The sequence below is a fragment of the Dioscorea cayenensis genome, chromosome 9 (assembly GCF_009730915.1).
Source record: "Dioscorea cayenensis subsp. rotundata cultivar TDr96_F1 chromosome 9, TDr96_F1_v2_PseudoChromosome.rev07_lg8_w22 25.fasta, whole genome shotgun sequence".
Taxonomy (NCBI): Eukaryota; Viridiplantae; Streptophyta; class Magnoliopsida; order Dioscoreales; family Dioscoreaceae; genus Dioscorea; species Dioscorea cayenensis.
The window spans coordinates 23,953,713-23,976,611 of NC_052479.1; the positions used below are offsets into that span (position 1 = coordinate 23,953,713).

Sequence of the window (22,899 nt, forward strand, 5' to 3'; positions counted from 1 at the left end):
CTACTAAACTCAATGAGATGAGTGATGCCATGTTTGATCTCTCCTAGTGGCCTAACTTGATGCTTAGTTGTTGGCTTGATCTTTCCCAATGCTCCTAGAAATCTGTTCAAATTGCTTCCAAAGTGTCACCCAAGGAGCGGCCATAAGATGGATGATTAGCTCAATCTCAAACCTTAGAGTTGGGCTTTTATAGCCCATAAATCAAGCATATGTGAGGCTTCTTGTGTAGTGTGCATAAATTGCTGGCATAGCTCCTAGAATGCTCCTTGCATCCTCCCATATGGGTGCATTAGTGCTTGTATGCCTTTTAGCTCATTCAATGTGGCGTTCTATAGTAGGTGCATAAAATTCCATGGGGTACTAGAGTAGAGCGCTATAATGAACTGCTATAGTAGCTCTCTTTAAAACTTACCAATTTTTCCTCAAAAACACTCTACAATGCATTCGATAAGTTTTCAAATGTACTATATTTTTTTAATATATTTTACTCACTTTCATGCAAATTTCATGACTCTGATGCCTGTTTACGCCATTTTTGTGTTATACTCGTCTTAGGACATCGAAAGACCACTTTGAGAGTGGAAAAGTGTTTTTAACGTGTTTCGGAGGATAAATCATTCATATTTAAAGCTCACACATGCCCCCATGCACCGAACGAGAAAGATGTGGAGTTTAAATAGAGATTACTGTAGCGATACTGTACCAGTAATGTAGTGCCCCGCATGCGGCCCGCACGCCGCTCGCACACCTTGTCCAAAACCCTATGCGGCCCTCATGTGACCACACGACACCTATGAAAGTTTGGCAGAACCACGTGTGGCCGCATGGTGCCCGCACGCTATGCAGGCTGACCAAACCCGAATATTTTAAAACTGATTTGATGCCTATGCAGCCCTTATACAGTAGCACGCCTACCCGTACACCTGGGCAACTATTTAAGTTTAGTTTAGGGTTTTTACAAGGGAGTTTGGCTACCACGCATCTCCAAGTACTCCTAAGGAATAAATCCATTGGAGAAGGCTGATTCAAGGGAGAATCAAGGGGACAAGAGGGTATAACTCAAGGAGAACATCAAAGAGCTCGATGGCACGAATCCATCAAGGTCTCATCACCACCATTAGTGGAAAAAATAGGAGGTTTTCAATGAAACTCTTCATTAATTATTTGTATCTCTTGGTTATACTTCTTTTGATGTTGAACTAAACTTCCAAAGCCACCGGGCTCTAGTGAACCTTGGGAGAAAACTTGTATGCATGATGCTTTACTTTCTAATTGATTGTTGTCATGTTTCTTGTTTTGGTTTCAATCTATTATCTTAATGTTCAATCTACAATGGATGGATTCTGTAGGTTTTGATTCATGAATGATACTGTAGAGCTGGATGCTTGCATGAATCAGGTCACATAATGTTTGAAGGGGGATTCATTGTATCGGCACCTCGGAGGCTACAGGTGTCAGTAGCCCCCCGTGAGCATTAGGGATAACCCTATCCAAGAGATCATTAGGGCTTCCCTAGCCAAGATTTCTTACACCCAACCGAAACCAAAATCATACTTTATTTCACAAATTCTTTCATGCCTATCCTTCTCCCGAGGGGATCCTTGCATGAGGACTTTCCTTCTCATTGGTAATTGTTATCTTTAATTGTGCGTGGTATGCTTTAGCTCATTTATCTATTTTCTTACCTTACAATCAATAACCATCTCTATTTGGTAGACTAGATAGTGTAGTTGAAGAGGAAGTAATAGTAGCTTTTGGGACCTTTGGGAATATGACCCTCTTGCGTTCGCGGGAAAGGATCATTACTTAACGACCATGCACTTACGGCCGGGGAGCAGTGTGTTCATTTTCATATGACACACGCTCTCACCATTAGCGTTCTCAAGCCTTAATCTCCATTCCATGCCCTGTAGATGCGAATATACCAAATTGAGCCTAAAACGGGCATTGATTCATAAAAGGCCATGTAAAGTGTATAGAATAATATTATAAAAACATGCACATTTAGACACTCATTAGTTCAATGTTTATTTTGAGTATTATTTGCTATAAATGGAACATGAGAGAGTAGATCTTTTTGTTTTAGAACTGGAATTAGTCCAACATTTAGGTAGCTAATTATGAGCTGACTTTTATTTTTGTTGTAATATTTATTTTTTCTTTGATTGAATTTTATGGTTCTTATTGTTTGTGAATGTGTTGGATTCCATGTTTGCATGATTTTAGACATCGAAGGAAGAACCAAAATGTGAACTAAGATGTTGGAACCCCTGAATTTGAACATCAAACCCTAATTAGGATTTCTTAAGAAAAACTATCCATTATCAACAAGAATAGGGATCAATCTCTAGAATATTGTTTTTGTAAAAAGTCTAAAATACCCTTGACTATGTTAATAATAGTGGGGTATCTTTTGTAATATTAAACCTATTAAAGGAATGAGGACATAGTGTAAGATTTGCCGGCAAATCTTATTATGTGCCTTTTGTGCTAATCGTAAGTTACAAGTGGAAGTACCAAATGATTCTTTACTTCTGCCAGTAACTAAAGTAGATTACAAAACTCTTACACATGAACAAGCAAAAAGAATTGTGGAATTAGGAGAAGAAGTAAAGAGTCTCTCACAACAATTGACAGTGATAAAAGCCAAAACACTTGCAGACGAATTTTCCACACTAAATCTCCACGAAAAGCGGCAAGACTGCTTAGAAGAATAGGTGTGTATCACCTCTATTCCTGAAACTGATGAATCATCTTTTTATTCTTTAGCAGCCATAGTAAATAACCTGTTAAACTTCACAGCTATCATAGAAATTGGTGAAAAATTGTATCCTGTTAGAACAATTCTAGATACAGTTGCTACTTATAAGTGTTGCATTGCTGATAGTGCTTTGCCTAAGAGTTGCTATGAAAACATGGATAAACCTGTTACTCTTTTAGGACTAAATAGTAGTCGAACTTCAACTCTTAAATTAGAGCCAGCCACAATAATCCTAAACAAAGAAAAAACCCTCTGCCCTTATCATATGTCACATCCATTATAACTGATAATCTTCATCTAGTTATTGGGATGAACTTTGTTCATTCTTCTAAAGGGGGAATTAACATCTGTCAAGGTGTTATTACATTTTATAGAAAAATAGACATTATCCAAACTTCTCCAATTGTAAAGAAAATAGGCGAATTAATGACAGTGGAAGAAGTAAATAATTTCAATAGTCTTTGAAGAAGAAGAAAATCTCTCTTATGGAGAAATCCAAATGATACAAGAAAGTTTCTTTTACAATATAGGAAAACTGACTGACTTTGAAACACAGATAATTCCTATATTAAATAGACTTGAACAATCGCAATACATAGGTAACAATCCATTAGACCATTAGAAAAAGAATAAGATTCTCTATCATCTTGATCTTATAAATCCAGACATAACAATACAAGATAAACCGATTATACCTTCGCCCAAAATGGCTAAAGAGTATAAAAAACATATCTCTGAAATAATGACCTTGGGAGTCATAAGACCACCCACAAGTCGATATAGAACAGCTGCTTTTATTGTCAATAAACATTTTGAACAAGAAAGAGGCAAGAGTCATATGGTCTACAATTATAAGAGACTAAATGATAATACATACAAAGACCAGTATACTCTACCAGGAATAGATTATCTTTTATTAAAAATACAAGGTGAAAATGCCTACTGCAAGTTTGACTTAAAATCAGGATTTCATCAAATAATGATGCATCCAAACAACATTGAATGGACTGCATTTATAAGTCTTCATGGCCATTATGAATAGCTAGTAATGCCCTTTGGTCTCAACAATGATCCTCCAGTCTTCAAAAAGAAAATGGATAAAATCTTTGGAACATACTCTGATTTCATTTGTGTCTATATTGATGATATTCTGCTATTTTCTAATGACATTAAACAACACATCTAGCACTTACTTAAGTTCTTTGAGATCTGTGAACAAGAAGGATTGATTCTCTCCAAAACAAAAATGAAGATAAGCGTTGCGAGAATTGAATTCTTAGGTCTTGAAATTGGAGAAGGAACAGTTCAGTTGCAACCACACATTATAAAGAATATAATAGAACATCTAGAGTAGTAGCTAGAAACTATAAAAGGTTTACAACGATTTTTAGGAATACTAAATTACACAAGGAATTATATTCCAAACTTAAGCAAGTATACCGGGATATTTTATAACAAGTGCTCTCTTAAAGGAGAAAGGAAATTTAATTCTGAAGATTTGAAAATGGTTAAACATATTAAAGGAGTAATTGAAAAATTACCTCCTTTAATTCTTCCAAAACCAAATAGTTATATAATTATAGAGACAGATGGATGTCTAGAAGGATGGGGTGGAATCCTTAAATGGAGACCATCAAAAGATTCATCTCCTTCACAAGAAAAAATATCTAGGTATTGTAGTGGAGTATATAAAACAGCTATTACTACAATAGACATAGAAATAATGGCCTGCATATATACTTTGGAAAAATTTAGAATATTTCTTTATAGCAAAAATGACTTTACTGTCCGAACAGATTGTATAGCTATAGTTAATTTCTATAATAAAATTAATAACAAAAAATTATCAATTAATCGCTGTGTAAATTTTGTAGATCAACTAACTTGGATTAGTCTTACTGTGCATATAGAACACATCAAAGAAAAGGAGAATCTGGGAGCTGACAGACTATCAAGAATCATTTCCACAAGTCCCTATAGATAAATGGTAGAGAAAGACAAAGGTAATGAATTACCACAGCTGACTAAAAGAAATATCAAAGGAAAAGAATTACCAAAGTATGTAGAAGGAGTCAAAGGTAATTTTAGGTTTCCTTATGGACTCGAACTTGATATCCAACAGAAGATATTAACAAATGCATTATGAAAATTTCTATGGCATCAACTAAAATTAGTTCTTTAAATGCACTATGTCATTATTTTACAAAAGAGATGAAACAAGATTATGTGACTTTTTTGTAATCTTTGAAGGTAAAAAAGCAGGAGTATATCATACATGGGGAAACCTGCAAAAGGCTGTAGGAAAAAGAAATACTCAACAAGGATGGAGAGGGTTTTATACTCAACACTCAGCAGAAACTGCTTTCAAGACCTATCTACAATCTGAAGGAATGAAGATTCCATAGCAAATTACTGCTACTGTTGTAAGTACAAGTACTCTTGACAGATACAAAGAACATAGAAGGTTTGCTGCTCTTATGAATATAAAATTAATTTATAGATAGTAATGGTTAAGCCAATTACTTGTTGAAGTTCAAATAATAATCTCAAATAAGGTAAAAGAAACATTTCTCTTTGATCTTGAAATAACTGAAGAGATTATAGGGGATTTAAATGAATAAGCTACTCCTGGATTAGAATTAGTACAGTACAATGGCATGCCTCCTTAAAATATTTATGGTCCATCTATCCTTTTAGCTAAAATTGACTGGAAGCTTTTTGGATTAAAACATCTTGTTACTAAACTTTTCTACAATGGCATGTTGCTATTATTAAGTGTTGATGAGGAAGAAGATGTGCCAAAATTTTTTGGACCAAAATTACAAGAATTAATTAGAGGCTATGCTAAAGACGGACCTTTTGAAGCCCATATCATTTCAAAAATACCAAGGTATCATGGAAGAAAAATTATGCCCGCAACTCATCATATACTTCTAAGCAGATCAAGACCTCATTGGAACTCTTATACAACAGGACCTTTTCAATTCCATCGTGCAGATATAAATTTTACACTACTTTGTGAATTTTAAATGACCCACTGATGACTAGGAATTATTAGGAGAAACTTCAACTGTTAAAGTATGGGTACTCAATGTTGTTGCAATCAGAAACCGAAGCCATGGACCTATTCGAGGATGAGACCCAGAAGGATTTGGTAGAACTATTCAACCAGTTAATATAATTTCAGAAATGGATGAAGACTGATAATGATCCATTATCAACAAGAATAGGTATCAATCTCTAGAAGATTATTTTGTAAAAAGTCTAAAATACCCTCACTGTGTTAATAATATAGGGGTATCTTTTGTAATATTATCTTTACTTATCTTACCCTTGCTTTAGACTAGCTAGCATGGGTATTTATGTAATTATATGAGAGTTCTTGTAATTTTGTATTGAAAGGTGGCCTAGTTTTCTGAAATATTTTGCACTAAGTTCTGGACTTAAGAATGCGGCACTAGTTTTTCCCGCTAAGGCTAAAAAAGTCATTGAGTATTGTTCAATGTCTTTCATGTTGGATATCATAAGCCTATCTAGGTCAAAAAGAGTTTGTCTCTACATTTATTCTTGGCAACGATATTCATCACATCCTAAAATAATTTGTCGAATTTGTGAAGTTATATTAGATGTGTCTTCTGCACCATTAACAAGTGCTTGAAATCTTTGTGGAAAAGCTGTTCTCCAATTTTGAAAGTATAGTTTCACAGTTTCTCCTAATAGATTTTCAATATACATGACGTTATCTATGTTTTCAACAAAGTTTTTTGTGGCTACATGGGTTATAGTATTACTTTCCCATCTTCTAATAGTTTCTTCCCATGTAGAAAGTCTGGGTAGGGTTAACATAGAACCTGTTTGAGCAATTGCTAAAGGAAGCATATGAAGATTATCATAAAGATAAGGTCTGGCTGTTGTTATTCTATTTGGCTACCCAAAGGGTATTTGGGTTATTGGTTGTGGAGTTACTACAAGTGGTCCAAATGTAGGTACTCCACTGACTCTAGTTTATGGAAATGTTGTAGGAGCACTACTACTTTCAACATCATTCATAAAAAGTCTGTCTATCTTTAAAGTAGGATAATTGGAATCTGATTCAAGATTGTTCATCCGTTGCATATAAGTAAATAAGTCCTGATTACTTATCTGCATTTCTTCTAGAAGAGGAAGTGAAATGGAGGATTCTTCTAAACCTTCTGAATTTTTATTTGCCATTTGGAAGTTATAGGGCTTCCTTATCTCATCAATATCAATGATTTCATCAAAATCATCTTCTGTCCAAATATGAGAATATTGGGCTATGATAACATTGATTATTTCTATCTCATCTTCTGATTCAATTTCATGTGTTGAAGTCGATGCTTTATGATCTATGAATTTAAAGGATGCAATTTGTTTTCCTTTTGTTGAGGGCCAATATTGGATAGCTGTTAGCTGTTGAGGTTCTAAAGAAATAGACCATTTGTCATTTGTATAGATATCAGAAGATGTTGGCTTTCCTTCTATAGCTTTGATGCCTTGTGTTTCTAGATGAACTAGAACATTGTCAATTTTCAACTTATAGGCTGTTGAAGAGTTATGCCCCAAGTCTACTAATCAAAGCTTTTGAGATTAAAAGATTTTCTCTTTGTTGCATACTATCATATCCTTTTGTTTTAATGACTAATGTAAAATATTTACAAAAATCATTAATTGCCATGGACATGTCTGGTGCTAAAAACAGATTTCATGATTTTTTGACATATCAATCTCCATAGAACCAATAGTTGTTTTTTTTGGGATATTATCTGAAGAGTCTACTACGGACACAAGTACTTTAGCTCCATAATTTTTTCTGTGTAGGCCACGCACACCTATTAAGACTAATCCTATGTGTATAATAGGATACTGTCTTTTTCGTAATTCTCCTTTTGAGTCATTAGATAAAAAACTCATAGAAACTTGTTGTTGTGATAAACAACATGAAATAATTTCCTCACTCCTATGTTGATAAACTTTTGGTGAAGTTTCCCAGAAACCATGTTTATATAGTAATTCAGTCGGAACAAGCTGAGCTTGTTTTTCTCTACATATGTCTAATTGTTGTTCAAGATTAATTAGTTGTTCAATAACAACATTAGTTCCTTTTTTTTGTTTATAATATTTTCTGATAGGATTTGAATGATAATTCCTAATGATGTCTTGACTGGGAAGCTTTGTGATTTGTTTATTTGGCATGGAGTCTTTTATATTCTTCTATTTGCTCTTTAGGATCTTGCCAAATGTAACGGACCCTAGTAGAAGACTTAACAACTGGTTTTTCTTTGGTACTAGTTTCTATTTTAAGATTTTGAACTTTTGAAGTAAGTTTAGAGATTGCTTCTTCAATATGTCCTTGTTTTTCTTTTGCAAGAAAAATATCAAACTTCTTATGAAGTGATAAGAGAAGTTCAATTATGGTATTTTTTTCAATTTGGAATTAGTAGTAGTGGAAGAACTACTAGAAAAACCAATAAAGGGTGCAAAAGCAGATTTATCTATGTTCTAATGAGCTTTATGTAATTCTGGATCATCTTTACTCATAGGAGCTTGTTTACAATTGTTAAAAGTTAGAAATTGAGGTTTCTAACTTTCTACTTTATCTTCCAAGATTTTAATCAAGGAAACAATCTCTTTTTCAACTTTTTTTATGTTCTTGATTAATGGTTGTGAGAAGATTTTGTATGTCTTCCTTTTTTGGTAATTGTCTAAGCAATTTTAAGTCAGTCTGCTATTTAAGATATTCAAGCTTTTCATCAATCTCTTTTAATTTTCTAGATTTTTTATTACTAAGATCTAAAAATCTTTCAGCATAGTACAAGCATTTTTCTGATTTTTTTGTTGAAATTATACAATAGAGTTAAGGATGTGTCACACAGAAAATTTAATTGATGATCTTCAAAGTGGAACCTGTGTTTATGATTTTCTTCCTTAAAACGGCAAAAAGTAACTTTATCTAAGCTAATTTTTTCATGGATATGTTTTAATTCCAGGTCTAAATAATCAAGGGCTTTTGACATAATTAACTATATATTATGTAAAATTGTACATAAAGTATACAAGATTACCAGTAATCTAAGAAAAACATTTTAACACGGATCTTTTGAAATTTATAATCATATTAGAAAGATTTTCTCTGGCTTTTCACCATGGACATACTCTATCGAACCCTTCAGGCTTACCGTCTTAGAATCTACTAACTCTTTCTGCTGCATCATCTTGATGACTTACCTTGACAATAGACGATTCTTATAGAGTCTCCACCTTTGAGATTTTGAGCATTCCACTTTGTGTAATTACTCAACCAGAGAGTTCCTTTTTATCTTATAAATATCAAAAGAAATTTAAAATGATAGAAAACTGGGACTAGATTATTGCTATATTGCAGGCCATCTCTAATTACATGAAGATCTTCAAGTGTGCTATTGCCGTAGCTCAGCCCACATTTGAAGTCTTTTAGAAACAAAAATAGAGAAGAATTAAATATATACCATTGAAATTATGATCAAATGTAGAACATATGCATAAAAAAATTAAAATAAATAAAATTCATGTTTACCATTTTTTAGAAAAATAAAACTACAGGGTTTTCCTCTGAAGATAAATAAGAGACTACTCACAAATATTCATAATGAACACAAGCTCTAATACTAGATAAAAAGGGATAAAAGGTAAAAAAAAAATTAAGCTTACCAAGAAGGCTCCTGAGTTCTTTAGTTACCCGTTGTACTCAGAGCGCAGAAAGAAAAGAGCAGAAGGAAAATAAAACAAACTCATGGAATTCTTCTATTACTTGAAAGAAGGTTCAGAGAGGTCTGAACTATATCCCTTACAAGAGCAAAGAGTCTCTTTATATAGAAGAAGAACTCTCATATAATTACATAAATACCCATGCTAGCTGTCTAAAGCAAGGGTAAGATAAGTAAAGATAAAATTACAAAAGATAATCCTTTATTATTAACTACCAAGAAAGTAGGAGTTAATCTAATTAGATATATCATTATATTAAAAAATAAAATAAAATAAAATAATGAATATTTTAAGATATTCTGCATTAAAAAAAATAAATTTAATTCTAGAGAGTTAGTACAATGCCTTTTTTATTTTTAACATTATACTAAACACTAATTCGAGAAGCCCTTGCCTCTAAATTTAAAACCTCAAGCCTAGGGGTGGTAATAGGGTGGGGCGGGGGCGGGGAGGCCTCTCCTGGTCGCCGTGGTGGGGACGGGGATTCCCCATCCCCGATTCCTCGACGGGGGGAATTTACTTCCCCATCCCCACGGGGATTCTATATTTGCAAACATATTGTTATATTTTTGAACATGAAAACTACTCTACATAGATTTATACATAAAAATATGATAACATCAAAACTACTCAGCATAGAGCTCAACAAACCTGTCAAACCAACATATAAAAACTTAAAAAAAATTTCTCCAAATGGTTATCAATATAAAGCAAAACATAAAATTTGGAATTCATATAAGTAGGTAGTACGCCACTACAATCAAATACAATGACTTAACAAATGTACTCAGATTTTAGAATTTCAAATGTACTCAATAAACCTACACACACACACACACACACACACACACACACATATTTTAATTAGGTCAGGGATCCCACGGGGCGGGGAAGGCATTCCCGCCACCGTCCCCATTTAGGAAATGGGGCGAATTGGCCCCTGTCCCCACCCCACGAGGGAGGGATTTGGGGAATCACCATCCCCGTCGGGTCGGGTCCCCATGGGGATCGGGGATTCCCTGCCCTATGGCCACCCCTACTCAAGCCATTGTTTGCTAGCTTTTATTAGTTTTATCTTTTATTTATCTTTTTTTTTTAAAATTTCTCTATTTGAACATTGATCTGTATAGATAACCTCATTTACAAGAAATTGTTACTTAACAACATAATCCTTGTGGGAGTGATAATTATATACTACTTGAACAATTTGTATGCTTGCAGAACTCATCACATGGAGACTCGCCTAGTTAAAGTTGGAGAAGCTATCTTTAGGAAGGATTTCGAGTAACAAGTGTTGCGCCTATTTGGAGTAGCGAAGTCTTGAATTAGGGTTATTATTAGAAAGCACTCAATTAATTAAAAATGATGAGATATTATATTTGAAGATAAACAAAGGAGGGCTAATTTAGGGGAATAATTGAATAAAGTCATATAAGAAGGGTGATATTTAAGAAGATGATATTTAGCATGATTGATTGAAGAACAAGTTTAGACTGAAGATTCATTGAAGACCAAACTTGGAAGGATTTATTGAAGATATATGGAAAGACTATATTTGCATAACACAATTGATGGAGGCTTTTGTGTTCTAATTGAATAGGCCAAGTCTGAGCACATGCACGAAGATCCTTGAGGAGTTACCGACATGTCATTTAGGAGTTCAATTAGTTGTTGATCTAGTTGAGATTGGGGGATTCAGTAGTGTTCAATTCAAACTTAACCATAAGGGTTGAAGGTGTTTTAAGGTCGTATTGTAACATTGAATTATAACTCAGCTAGTGTTAGTAGGTAGGTTATGTTGTAACTTCATTACAATATGAGTTGTTACACAACAAAATTTGGTAGGTATCGGATTTGGAAGCTAGGAGAAATCAAGGAAGAAGAGGAATGTTTCATGAGGAAGTTTACTTGGAGAGTTATATAACTCTCACCTTGAGGATTTAGAATGTAAGAGAAAGGCCTAAGGATGTAGGGGGTGTGAGCATCAGTTCATTCTATAGAAGAGAGTTGATCCTCTGAGGTTTTTGTAAGAAGATCCCAGTGAAAGAGTGTCCCATTGACAAGAGGTCAAACTGATAAGGGTTTTTTTTAGGTGATCCTTTTAGAATATGATTTTTATTCACCATTATCCCTTAGTGAAGGTGTTTCTATTACTGTTGAACTTGTGTTTTTGGTTCTTCTTGTACATTTATTCCCCAGGCATTACCTTGTAGGCACATACACATGTGTCCACTACATTGCCAAATGTTTGCACCCTTTCTCTTGATTGGTGTGGTGTGCGTATTGATTGAAAACATAAAATCTAACAATACATAAACTGAATGGAACTAATAAGTGATATTAGATGTTGGTTGCCATTTTTAAGCTTTGGTTATGAAAGTAAGTGAGATTCAAGTAGTTCCATTCAGAGATCAGCAACAGAGAAAGAACCTTGATGACATGTTCACCTCTTCTAGATAACTTAAACTTCCCTTTTGGAAGACACACATGAGAGTTTTCATTGAATCACTTGATGAAAGTGCTTGGATAGTAATAGAATAAGGATGTCCATCCTTAATCATCCAAGATACTGAGAAGAATGAGGTGTTGAAGAGCAAAAACAGCTAGATTCTTGAAGAAACAAGAGTTGTGAGACACAAAGGCAAAGCTATCAATGCAATCTTTGGTGGCGTGGACGAGTGGCAAATTTTGTATATTGCTATGTGTAATTTTATAAAGGAGGCATGAGATACATTGTAGACCATACATGAAGGGATAAGCATAGTTCAGATCTTCATCACACAACTTGAGGATGGAAGAGGATGAGAGTATTACCACTTTTAATACCAAATTGAAAGTCATAGCAAATTAGGACATTCAAATTTTTATCATGATTTATGTCTCATAAATTGCATTTGGTGTTCCTTTGTGCAAATAGGGGTGTGAAGGCCTTGAGAGAAGAAAAGGAAGCAAAGATAGGTCATGAGGCACATTTTGGGAATCTTTTGTGCAACATAAGGATCCAGGCACAAGTGGAGCTCATACACATGAGGGTGTGTGCCAACTTCCAAGAGAGTTCAAACTAGATGGTGAGTTCGAAGGGCATAAAGGCAGCCACATTCCCATATCCCGACTTGTGTGAAGACTTCAAGAGCCTTCCCAATGATGATTAGACAACATGAAGCCTCATAACCTACCACACGGACGTGTGGCCATCCATGTGGCCTCAAGAGAAGAAAAGTTTTGGAGCTTTGTTCATGACAAGTGCTGTAGCAAATCAATGTAACATTACTGTAGCAAACATTGTTCACATAACCGGGTGAAAATTCCACCTAGTAATGTGGGCAATTTTACAACCCACATGGGAGGCTTACACTATCACGTGAAGGCACGCGACAGCCTGATTTTAGGTTATAAATAGTCAATTTGCCCTATTATTTGGATATCTTTTGTGCGGCTCTTAAGATGTGAGGTGGCTAGGGTTTGGAGAGGAGGTCTTTGTAGCTTAGGAGCTATTTCTCTACCAACTCTAATCGATTCCTCTTGTGTCATAGCATCAAGGAAGCCACTGATGACCCTACCTTCAGAGTGGATTCCATCAAGACATCTAATCTCTTCATCAAGGCCATTAGTTCAGATATAGGGGGGGTTTATTTCTATGGCTTTTATATACTTTCATTCATTGATGGTTTGTTTTGTATATTACTCCATGGAGAGCTAAACCTTTGGAGGGTATTTGGCCTTGTGAACCCTAGGATTCTAATCTTGTGTGGATTTGTTTTGTGTTTTTATTTAATCTGATTTTGGTTGAGTTTCAATCTTGTTTGCTTAATGCTTGCTTGCCATATTGGTCTTATGGTTGTTTGGTTTGTATGATTTGTTCACTTTGGTGAGAAAGAGGTCTCCATTAAGGTTAGAACCTCAAGATTAAAAAGGGTTGAGAGGGTGAGTTATGAGATAGTGGAGCGCCTCCTTTCCCCTCCAATTGGTGTATTCTATCTCCGTATTCCCTAAGCTCTAAGCAACCATATGTGGAGTGAGGTGTTGAGATTGAGAGAGTTCTCCACCGGGAACTCGTAGGGGGTTAGGGACCTTTCACCTAGAGGTAGGGTTAAGTCTATTCTTAGGAATCAAATATACCCTTTGGAATCCCTAGAGTGCTATGCGGTCATATGTGGTGTGAGGTGTTGAGACTTAGCAATTTCTATGCCTGGACCTCATAGGGGACTAGTATCGGTGATCTAGAGGCAAGATCCGATTATCTTTGGATTTTCATGAATTAACCTACTCATTCTAGAAATACTTTGTACACTTGGTACCTAATACCTGAATCCTAGGGTTAGCATTGCCCCAATACCCCACTTTTACTGATTGATATCTCCCTCTATTTTACCCTTGCATATTCGTCTTTGGTATTCATTTCTTCACACACTAGATCATCACATCATCCCATTGATCATTAGGCTAGATAGCAAAAAAGTAGTTCGTACTAGTAACCCTGTTCTCCGTGGATTCGACTACCCGACCCATTGGGTATTTTATTACTTTGACACATGTGCACTTGTGATACACACATGCAAGAGGTGTGTCAACTAGTAATAACTCTAGATAAAAAAAAATAGCCTGAATAGTGGAGTGTTTATGTGTGAACAAGAACAAATGAAAATAAGAAAATACTAGAAATAGGAGGAGGGAAATCAAGAAAAAAAAGCGATGTCCGGGCATAACGTCCCTATAGGGTTATTGAGTATAGGACAATGGTTGTCTAAACATTCAATCCTATTTGAACCAAGAGATTTCCAGAATTATACTAAACCTTGATTTCTCAGGCGAAGAGTAACTGAATAGGTGCAGAGCTGATACAGACATCCACACAATAACAATAACACTCTATAAAACCTAAATGTGAGCTAATGACAATATCTTAAGTAGATAATCTCCCCAAAGAAGATAGAGAGAGAGAGAGAGAGAGAGAGAGAGAGAGAGAGGAGAGATTACCCTAATCCGAATATAGAGCAAAAATGCAATTTCTCCTAAAATCGACTCCACATGATTACAAAGAGCTCAGAGATTGCCAATAATTCACTGGGGAGAATTGTGGGAGATGGAGTCTTCGAAGTACCTTATACCTAGGCTTACTGATAATTTCCTCTAATCATGGCATGTTTATGCTAGATGGGTATTTCTACTCATCACGTAGTATATCAAACATGATAGCTAGGGCTTTCACCTCGTTAGCAACCAAGCATTCAAACATGAAATTGATTCAAATAGATATGATTGCAAATAAAAAATCAGTTAAAGCATCAAAGATCCAACAACTAAAGTTAAAGAAATAAACCCTATAGTTTAACTATGCCCAAACATCTACAAATCAGCCCTCCATTAATGGTAGGCAAGCATTTAAGATACAAAGAATAGAAGAAAACATGAGATCCATAAAAACTCCATTTTCAATCCCTAAGATGAAGAGTCACCAAAGAAGCTTCGCCCTCTTGAATATAGGACCAAATCCCCTTGAATGTAGTACTAAATCCCTCTCCAAATTAGCCTTAGAGTACTGGAGATTTGGCATGTTTCTTCCTCAACCTCACCTCTAAGAGTCACCCCCAAAAGAACAGAAAGATATAATAGAGAATGCCCTAGAAATCCTCATCAGTTCTATTAATACCCAATTGCTTACGGGCTACTTACGAGCTTAAGGATTAGGCCATAAGGGAGATAGAAAGGATAGTTTTCAACCTTACAAGAATGCCTACAGCCATAAGCCCCATCCATAAGGTTTTAGGATTTTGTCACGGTGCAGCTTATGGCGTAAAAGCTGGATTGTAAGCTTCATTGTTCTGCTTCTTGGGATTACCCTTATGGGCATCTGCTGCGACTATAAGCTTCTCTAGATGGTCCTTATAGCAATCCTTATGAGCGTAACCCTTGCCTGTAAGATCCTTTGAATTGGCTCTGAATCCTTTTTATGGGTAAAAGCATGCCTGCAAGGTCATCTGGAATAGACTTATGGCCTTAAGGATGACCGTAAGCTACCCGTAAGCTACCCAGTTTATCTTGTCCTTGTTTTAATGATGCCGAGAGAGCTAAAAACTCATTATTTTGGGTCAAGAATGCTTCCTTTGACTCTCCCTCATCTTTAAGCACCGCCCTAAGCCTATTAATATAAAACACACAATAATTAGCATCAAATTCCATATAATGGTTCTAATACATGCTAATTGAGTGTACAAATTGATATGAAATATATGAACAATATACACTCATCACTTAACGCTTAAGTGAAAGACATCTATTGAAGTCTGTAAAATTTGAAAAATTCTATATCCCTTCCTTAGTGAGGGAATTCTATTGCAATTTGAGCCTTGCTACTGGTGATTGATACACGTTCGAATATGAGTGTGTGTACCGCAAGTGCACGGTTGTCGAAGTAATAAAATACCCAGGGAGTCGGGTAGTCAAATCCATAGGCAACAGATTACTAGTATAAACTGCTTCTCTGCTATCTAGCCTAATGATAAATGAGATGGTGTGGTGATCTAGTGTGCGAAGAAATGAATACCGGAGACGAATATGCAAGGGTAAAATGGAGGGAGATCTCAATCAATAAAGATGAGGTACCCGGGCAATGCTCCTCCTAGAATTTAGCATGAGGTTCAAGACTTGCTAAATACTTCTAAACCGAGTCTAATGAGTCTAGATAATCCAAGAACAACCGGTCTTTGTCTCCAAGCAACCGGTACTAGTCCCTTACAAGGTCCCGGTGGAGAAATCGCTCAATCTCAACAACTCACACCCCATATGACTGCAATAAGCTCTAGGCATACCTAAGAGTGAAACCGATTCCTAAAGATAGATCCAACCCTAATTCCAGGCGAAAAATCCCTAAACCCCTACAAGGTCCTGGTGGAGAAATCTCTCAATCTTACGCGTCATAGAGAATATGGTTGTATAGAGTCTAAGGAATGCTCCACTATCTCATAACTCACCCTCTCAACCCTCTTTAACCTTAAAGTTCTAACTCTAATGGAGACCTCTCACATCAAAGTAACAAATCATGCAATGTAGATCAATCACAAAGATCAATAACACATGCAAGCAATGAAATCACAAGGTTAAAACTCAAATCAACCTGGATTAACTAGAAACATAAAGCAAATCAATACAAAAGAATAGATCTTAGGGTTCACATGCTCAAGTACCTACTAGGGTTTAGCCCTCCATGGGGCAAGTTACAAAACAATGATTAATACAATGAAAAGCAACAAAAACCATAGAGAAAACCCCCTTAAATTCTTGATGATTGTTCTTGGTGGGTAGTTCAACATCTCGAAGGATTCTTTTCCGAAGCTAGGCTGCCGGTGGCTTCCCAAATGCTATGACAGTGAAGGAAACTATCAAAGTTGGTGAAGAACACCCTCCAAATCGGCAAAGACCTCTTTTCCAAACCCTAGCCATCTCACCCCTTAATAACCGCACAAAAGATCCGAAAAAATGTCCCCCCAAAATAGGGCAAACGGCGTATCTATAGCTCAGATTCACGTTTGTCATGTGCCCTCAAGCGCTCATATGGATTTTCCACGTGGCCGCGTGGGCTGCAGGAATTTCCACCCGGGCACATGAACAGTAACTTTGCTACAGTATTGATATAGTGCTTTGCTATATTACTTTACTACAGTGATTTTCACAAACGTGATCCAAACATTCTCATCTTGAGGCCATATAATTAGGCGCACGATTATGTGGTAGGCTATAAGACTTTTTTTTTCCATCGACGCATCTTTGAAAGGTTTTGCAATCTTCACAAAGAGGAGGAACGTGAAGATGTGACTGCCTTTGTGCCCTTCCAACTGGTGAATTGACTTAAATCTCCTTAGAAGTTGGCACACATCTCCCCAATCACGAACTCCTTTTGTGCCTTCATCTTTAAATTACACAAGAACTCTCAACATCGTGCCTTAATAGCCTATCTTTGCTTTCTTTTGAATTTTCAATGCATTCTCAATCTACATGCATAAAAGAACACCCAATACACAATATGAGACATTAACCATTTATAAAATGATGCTCAATGCATGTAAAACACATATAAAGAACATGTTTACTAAAGCATTTATCAAACTCCCCCACACTTAAGCCTTTGCTTGTCCTCAAGAAAAATTAAACATTAAACTTATGGAAAGAAAAGAGAAGTGCTTGGCCTTTGGTTCACCAAGAGAGTAAAAGAATAAAATTCTAAAGTAATGGAGGGAGTCAAACACTATACAAAACAATCGATGCTCTAGCAAACAATCCATTCAAAAATGAATGTGATGAAGTCCGAAAGCGTGTGTGTGTGAAAAACTCAACTCATGTCAACACTATGTCCACTACTAAGTCCTTTTTAACATGGGACTTATTTATAAACAAAAAAAAAATAGGGAGTAGCTTCACACATTCCTCTAAGGTAGCCCTTTCTCAAGATGCCTCCCGAGTGGCTTTCACACTTTCGAGGTGGTAGCTCTTTCTACCAAGGGTGATAGCTTTCACACATCCCATGAGATAGCTCTTTCTCTCATTATGGCATAACAAGTATCTGACTTATGGGAATAGCTTCATACATCATGGGATAGCTCTTTCCACCCCCTATGTACAAACAACAAACAATTTCCAAATTTTTTCAAATTTTCTGATTTTTTTCTGATTTTGTTTTATTTTTTTGAATAAAACTAGCACACTAAGGTCCCAAAAAAAATATAATGAACTAGAGTCTTCATAGGTCTAATTGAGTGAGAAAAGTGCACACAGAGCAATCGGACAAAAATATTCAAGAAAATTGGAAGAAAACCAGAGCATGATAAAATCTAATGTTTACAACCTCCAAAATCTAAGAATTAAACTCTTAATCCTAAGGTGAACCTTCATTGGCAACAAGAGCATGCTCATGAAAACACAAGTATATGACATGTATAAGGTGACTCCTCCCCCACACTTAAGATGTACATTGCCCTCAATGTACATATGTAAGCACAATAAAGATAGAATCACAGGAAGCAAAATATGTGTGGGAATGCAATTAAAACAATACTCTCCTGAATTCCTCATTAAACGTTTGGCGAAGTCTAAATCAAGGACGTGTTGTATAAGTTGTGAAGCTCACATGACCATATGACAATGCACATGATCTTGTCTATGACTAAAGCATCATCAACATCACTCTCAAGACCATCTACACGGAATACAAGGGGTTCAGTAAAGCTCAACAAAATATAAATGAAACACAAGTTCACATAGATAAGACAGTAAAGCATATACTCGCAACAGAAATAAAAACATGAAGATAACTTTCAGAAGGAGAAACCTTTATGAGTACAAAAGTCCAAAAACTACTAACAAAACAAATAAAAGCCTAGAAACTAAGAGAAAAGACTCTTGAGTGTGACTCCTTAAGCATTGATATCTGGTGCTGGTGTTGATGCGGGCGCGGGTGCTGGTGCAGTAGTAGATGAGACCTCCTCATCAAGGGTCTGCTGAATACGATCAAGTCGCTCCAGTATCCGCGCTTAGTTCTCAAGGATGGTAGCAATGGAAACCTCGAGTTGAGCAAGATGCTCGTGAACTCGAGGGGAAGATGACTCAGGATCAGCTAACGCTACTGGTGCTGCCTCAGTGACCATGGGCTCAGCTGTAAGTGGTACCTCTATAGCTTCATCCGACTCCTCCTCGTCCTCATATGAAGACTCAACTAATGTATATCCCCCTGAGCCAGTACACTTCACAATGCCCATCAAATGGAGAGTGATAAGTCCCAATGGTGCTGGCCTACTAATCCTCTCCTTGCCTCTGACCGAGCGATCAGACCCATCTTGAACACGAGACAAGTAATGTAGGGTCCTGCAAATAGTGCTCATAACCGCAAGTACTCACTCTGGTGACGGAAATAATCAGCAACAACATATCCCAAATGAAGGAGAACTCCATGTGCCATAGAGTGGAGATATAAAAGATCAGTCCTGCGAAGTAAGCCTGTACCATCTCCACGTCCTGCCACTAACTAGCTAAGAATAGCATGAATATACCTATGTGCCGGTCGTGTGAACAAAGAAGCCTTCAACTGACCTAGGACATAATGATGGCCGCGCATAAATCATGGAAAACCAAGCCCGGAGTGACATCATGAGGATAATTGGTGAGAACTTTGTGTACTCGATAGTATCAGCATAATCCTGATCGTATAACCCGAGATATATCAAGAACTAGGTCAGAGACATCCCATGTGGCTGACCGAAGGCTCGAAAATGAATGGTTTCCTCTGTGTCGAAGTTAGCGTCATTTGCGTTACGGTTAAAGGAAAATGAGGCAAGAACCTCCAACGTGATGTCTCGCCTGACGGGCTTCTTAATAGAGAATAGGCGGTCCCAATCTCCCACACTAACAAGTGCTCTGACCTCCTCAGCAAGACCAATGTCCTCTAATGCATTCCAGTCAATAAAGCGTGACTGTCCAATCTTTAGGTGATGGAGACGCTCAAACCGCAGTTGATGAATGGGGTCAGGAAATTTGACTTCCAGTGGTGGGGTTGGCTCCCTGTCATGGCGAGGACGTTTCTGAGCCATACTCTTGATCCGTGGTATCATATCTATGAAGAAAACACTTAAAAATATTAGTTCAGCATGAATACAGTGTAAACTGGGCACCACGTGTGCGAGAGTGGCTAGCTAGGAAAGCAACAGGCGCTGGGCCACATCGCTCCCAGCCCACGCCCGCCAGACCGCTCGGCCAGCGCCACGTGGTCGCGGTGGCCTCGTGGCGCAAAGCATGAGGGCGCAGCTAACGTGTCCGCGCGCCCTCGGCCACGCGGGTGCGTGGCTAAGGCACGCGCGGGCCGGGCCACGCAGCGCTGTCGGGTCCAAGCGCCGCCTACCAAGCCTCGGGCCCGCGTGCTCCAGCCATGAGGTCGCGTGGCTGGGACCACTCTCGGCTAAAGGCGCCACGCGCCCGCGTGGCCCTAGCACGTGGGCGCGTGGCACTGCCGCATAGCGCGCGGCCAACCCACACGGGCGCATGGGCTAGCCACACGCTCATGTGGGCGCCCGACTCCGGTGACTTTGGTCGAAGTCGGGCTCCTACGCCACACACAACCCCATTTTCAAGCATAAACAAGATTCTAGTATGATCATTTATGAGAAATAGCATAAGAATACCATGAAAACTCCATGAAGATGGGGAAGAAGACATGGAAGGGTTGGGGGGGGGGGGGGGAATAAGGGCTTATTGGAACAAATATGAGCAGAAAACTCGGTTAAAACTCGGTTAAAACTGTAATGCCAAACAAGCAGCTTTTTGCTGCCCTTGGTTACCCCATAAGAGATTTGGATGGTTTCTCCACCCTTAGTTGTAGTTATTGCTATAAAGATTACCTTGTCCTCTTCCCAAATTGCCCAGTAAATCTACTTGTTCAACTAGGGCTGAAGTAGTCATCAAGATAGGACAGTCGGATAGCATATGCGAACATCGCAAGCATCACAACTTGTGATTGCGGCTACCTTTGATGAAGTAAAAGTATCCAATTTTTTGCTCAACGCCTTTACTTGGGCTGCCAAGGACGTAACCGCATCGATCTCATGGAGTCCGGCCACTTTCTTCTTTTCTCTTGCATTCCATTAGTAGCTATTCAAACCCATTTCTTCAAGCAATTGTCGGGCTTCTTCGGCGGTTTTGTTTCCCAATGTCCCCCCTGCGGTGGCATCAAGAAGTTATTTTTTACTTGAGTTCAACCTATTGTAAAATGTGTGAATTACTATCCATTCGGGGAACCCATGATGTGGACACTTCCGCAAGAGGTCCTTGAATCGTTCCCAAGCCTAATAAAGATTCGAGATCCATCTGAACAAATGAAGATATCTCATTACGAAGCTTTGCCGATTTTCACGGAGGGAAGTACCTTGCAAGGACAGCTTTGACCATTTCGTTCCATGTTGTGATAGAAGCTCTTACCAATGAATGAAGCCATTGTTTGGCTCTTCCCTTCAATGAGAATGGGAAAGCCCTCAAGCGAATTGCGTCATCCAAAACCCCATTAATCTTCGACATGTCGAATACTTCAAGGAAATTCTCAATATGATTGTTTGGGTCTTCATCGTCTAACCCATTAAAGTGTGCGGACTATTGAACCATTTGAATGAAACCCGGCTTTAACTCAAAATTCTAGGCTGCTACCAGTGGCCTGACAATGCTGGATTGTGTCCCACGAATTGTAGGTCTAGAAAAATCTGAAAGTATTCTTTGTTGCCCCTCTTGTTCAGCCATATTTTCTGATTCTTTGATCTCTATTTCAGCTGGAAAATTCTGTTCTTGAGCAGGTTCTTTGCCCCATTCTATGAAATCTTCACTCAATTTCAGGATCCTCTTCAACCAATGTCGAAGGGTTCCCTCGGGGCATAACCTGTAGCTGAAATCAACGAAAAAAATAATGAGAATAGAGAAAGAGAGATATATGAAGTAGAAAAGTAAATAAAAATGTGAATGGCTAAAGTAACCGAGTCCTAGTGTTCCTAATATCATATTCCCCGACTATGGCGTCAAAAACATGACACATGTCCGAATATGTGTATGTGTACCGCAAGTGCACGGGTGTCGAAGTAATAAAATACCAAGCGAGTCGAGTAGTCAAATCCATAGGGAACAGGGTTACTAGTACAAACTACTTCTCTGCTATCTAGCCTAATGATAAATGAGATGGTGTGGTGATCTAGTGTACGAAGAAATGAATACCGGAGATGAATATGCAAGGGTTGATGGAGGGAGATCTCAATCAATAAAGATGAGGTACCCGGGCAATGCTTCCCCTAGAATCTAGCATGAGGTTCAAAACTTTCTAAATGCTTCTAAACTGAGTCTAATGAGTTGAGGTAATCCAAGAACAATGGGTCCTTGTCTCCAAACAACCGGTAGTAGTCCCCTACAAGGTCCCGGCGGAGAAATTGCTCAATCTCAACACCTCACACCCCATATGACTGTAATAAGCTCTAGGGATACCTAAGAGTGAAACCGATTCCTAAAGATAGATCCAACCCTAAGTCCCGGTGAAAATTCCCTAACCCCCTACAAGGTCCCGGCGGAGAAATCTCTCAATCTCAAGCCTCACACCAAATATGGTTGCATAGAGTCTAGGGAATTCGGAGATAGGAAACACTCAATCGGAAGGGAAAGGGGATGCTCCACTATTTCATAACTCACCCTCTCAACCCTCTTTAACCTTGAAGTTCTAACTCTAATGGAGACCTCTCACATCAAAGTAACAAATCATGAAATGTAGATCAATCACAAAAATTAATAGCACATGTAAGCAATGAAATCACAAGGCTAAAACTCAAATCAACTCGGATTAACTAGAAATATAAAGCAAATCA

At 37.6% G+C, this 22,899-nt stretch overlaps 1 non-coding gene across 1 annotated transcript; it reads left to right on the forward strand.

The window, feature by feature from the left end:
- The first annotated feature begins 21,301 nt into the window (after positions 1 to 21,301).
- On the forward strand, positions 21,302 to 21,406 carry LOC120269578. Its single transcript, XR_005539227.1, has one exon. It is a non-coding gene; the product is annotated as a small nucleolar RNA R71 (small nucleolar RNA).
- Positions 21,407 to 22,899: the final 1,493 nt, after the last annotated feature.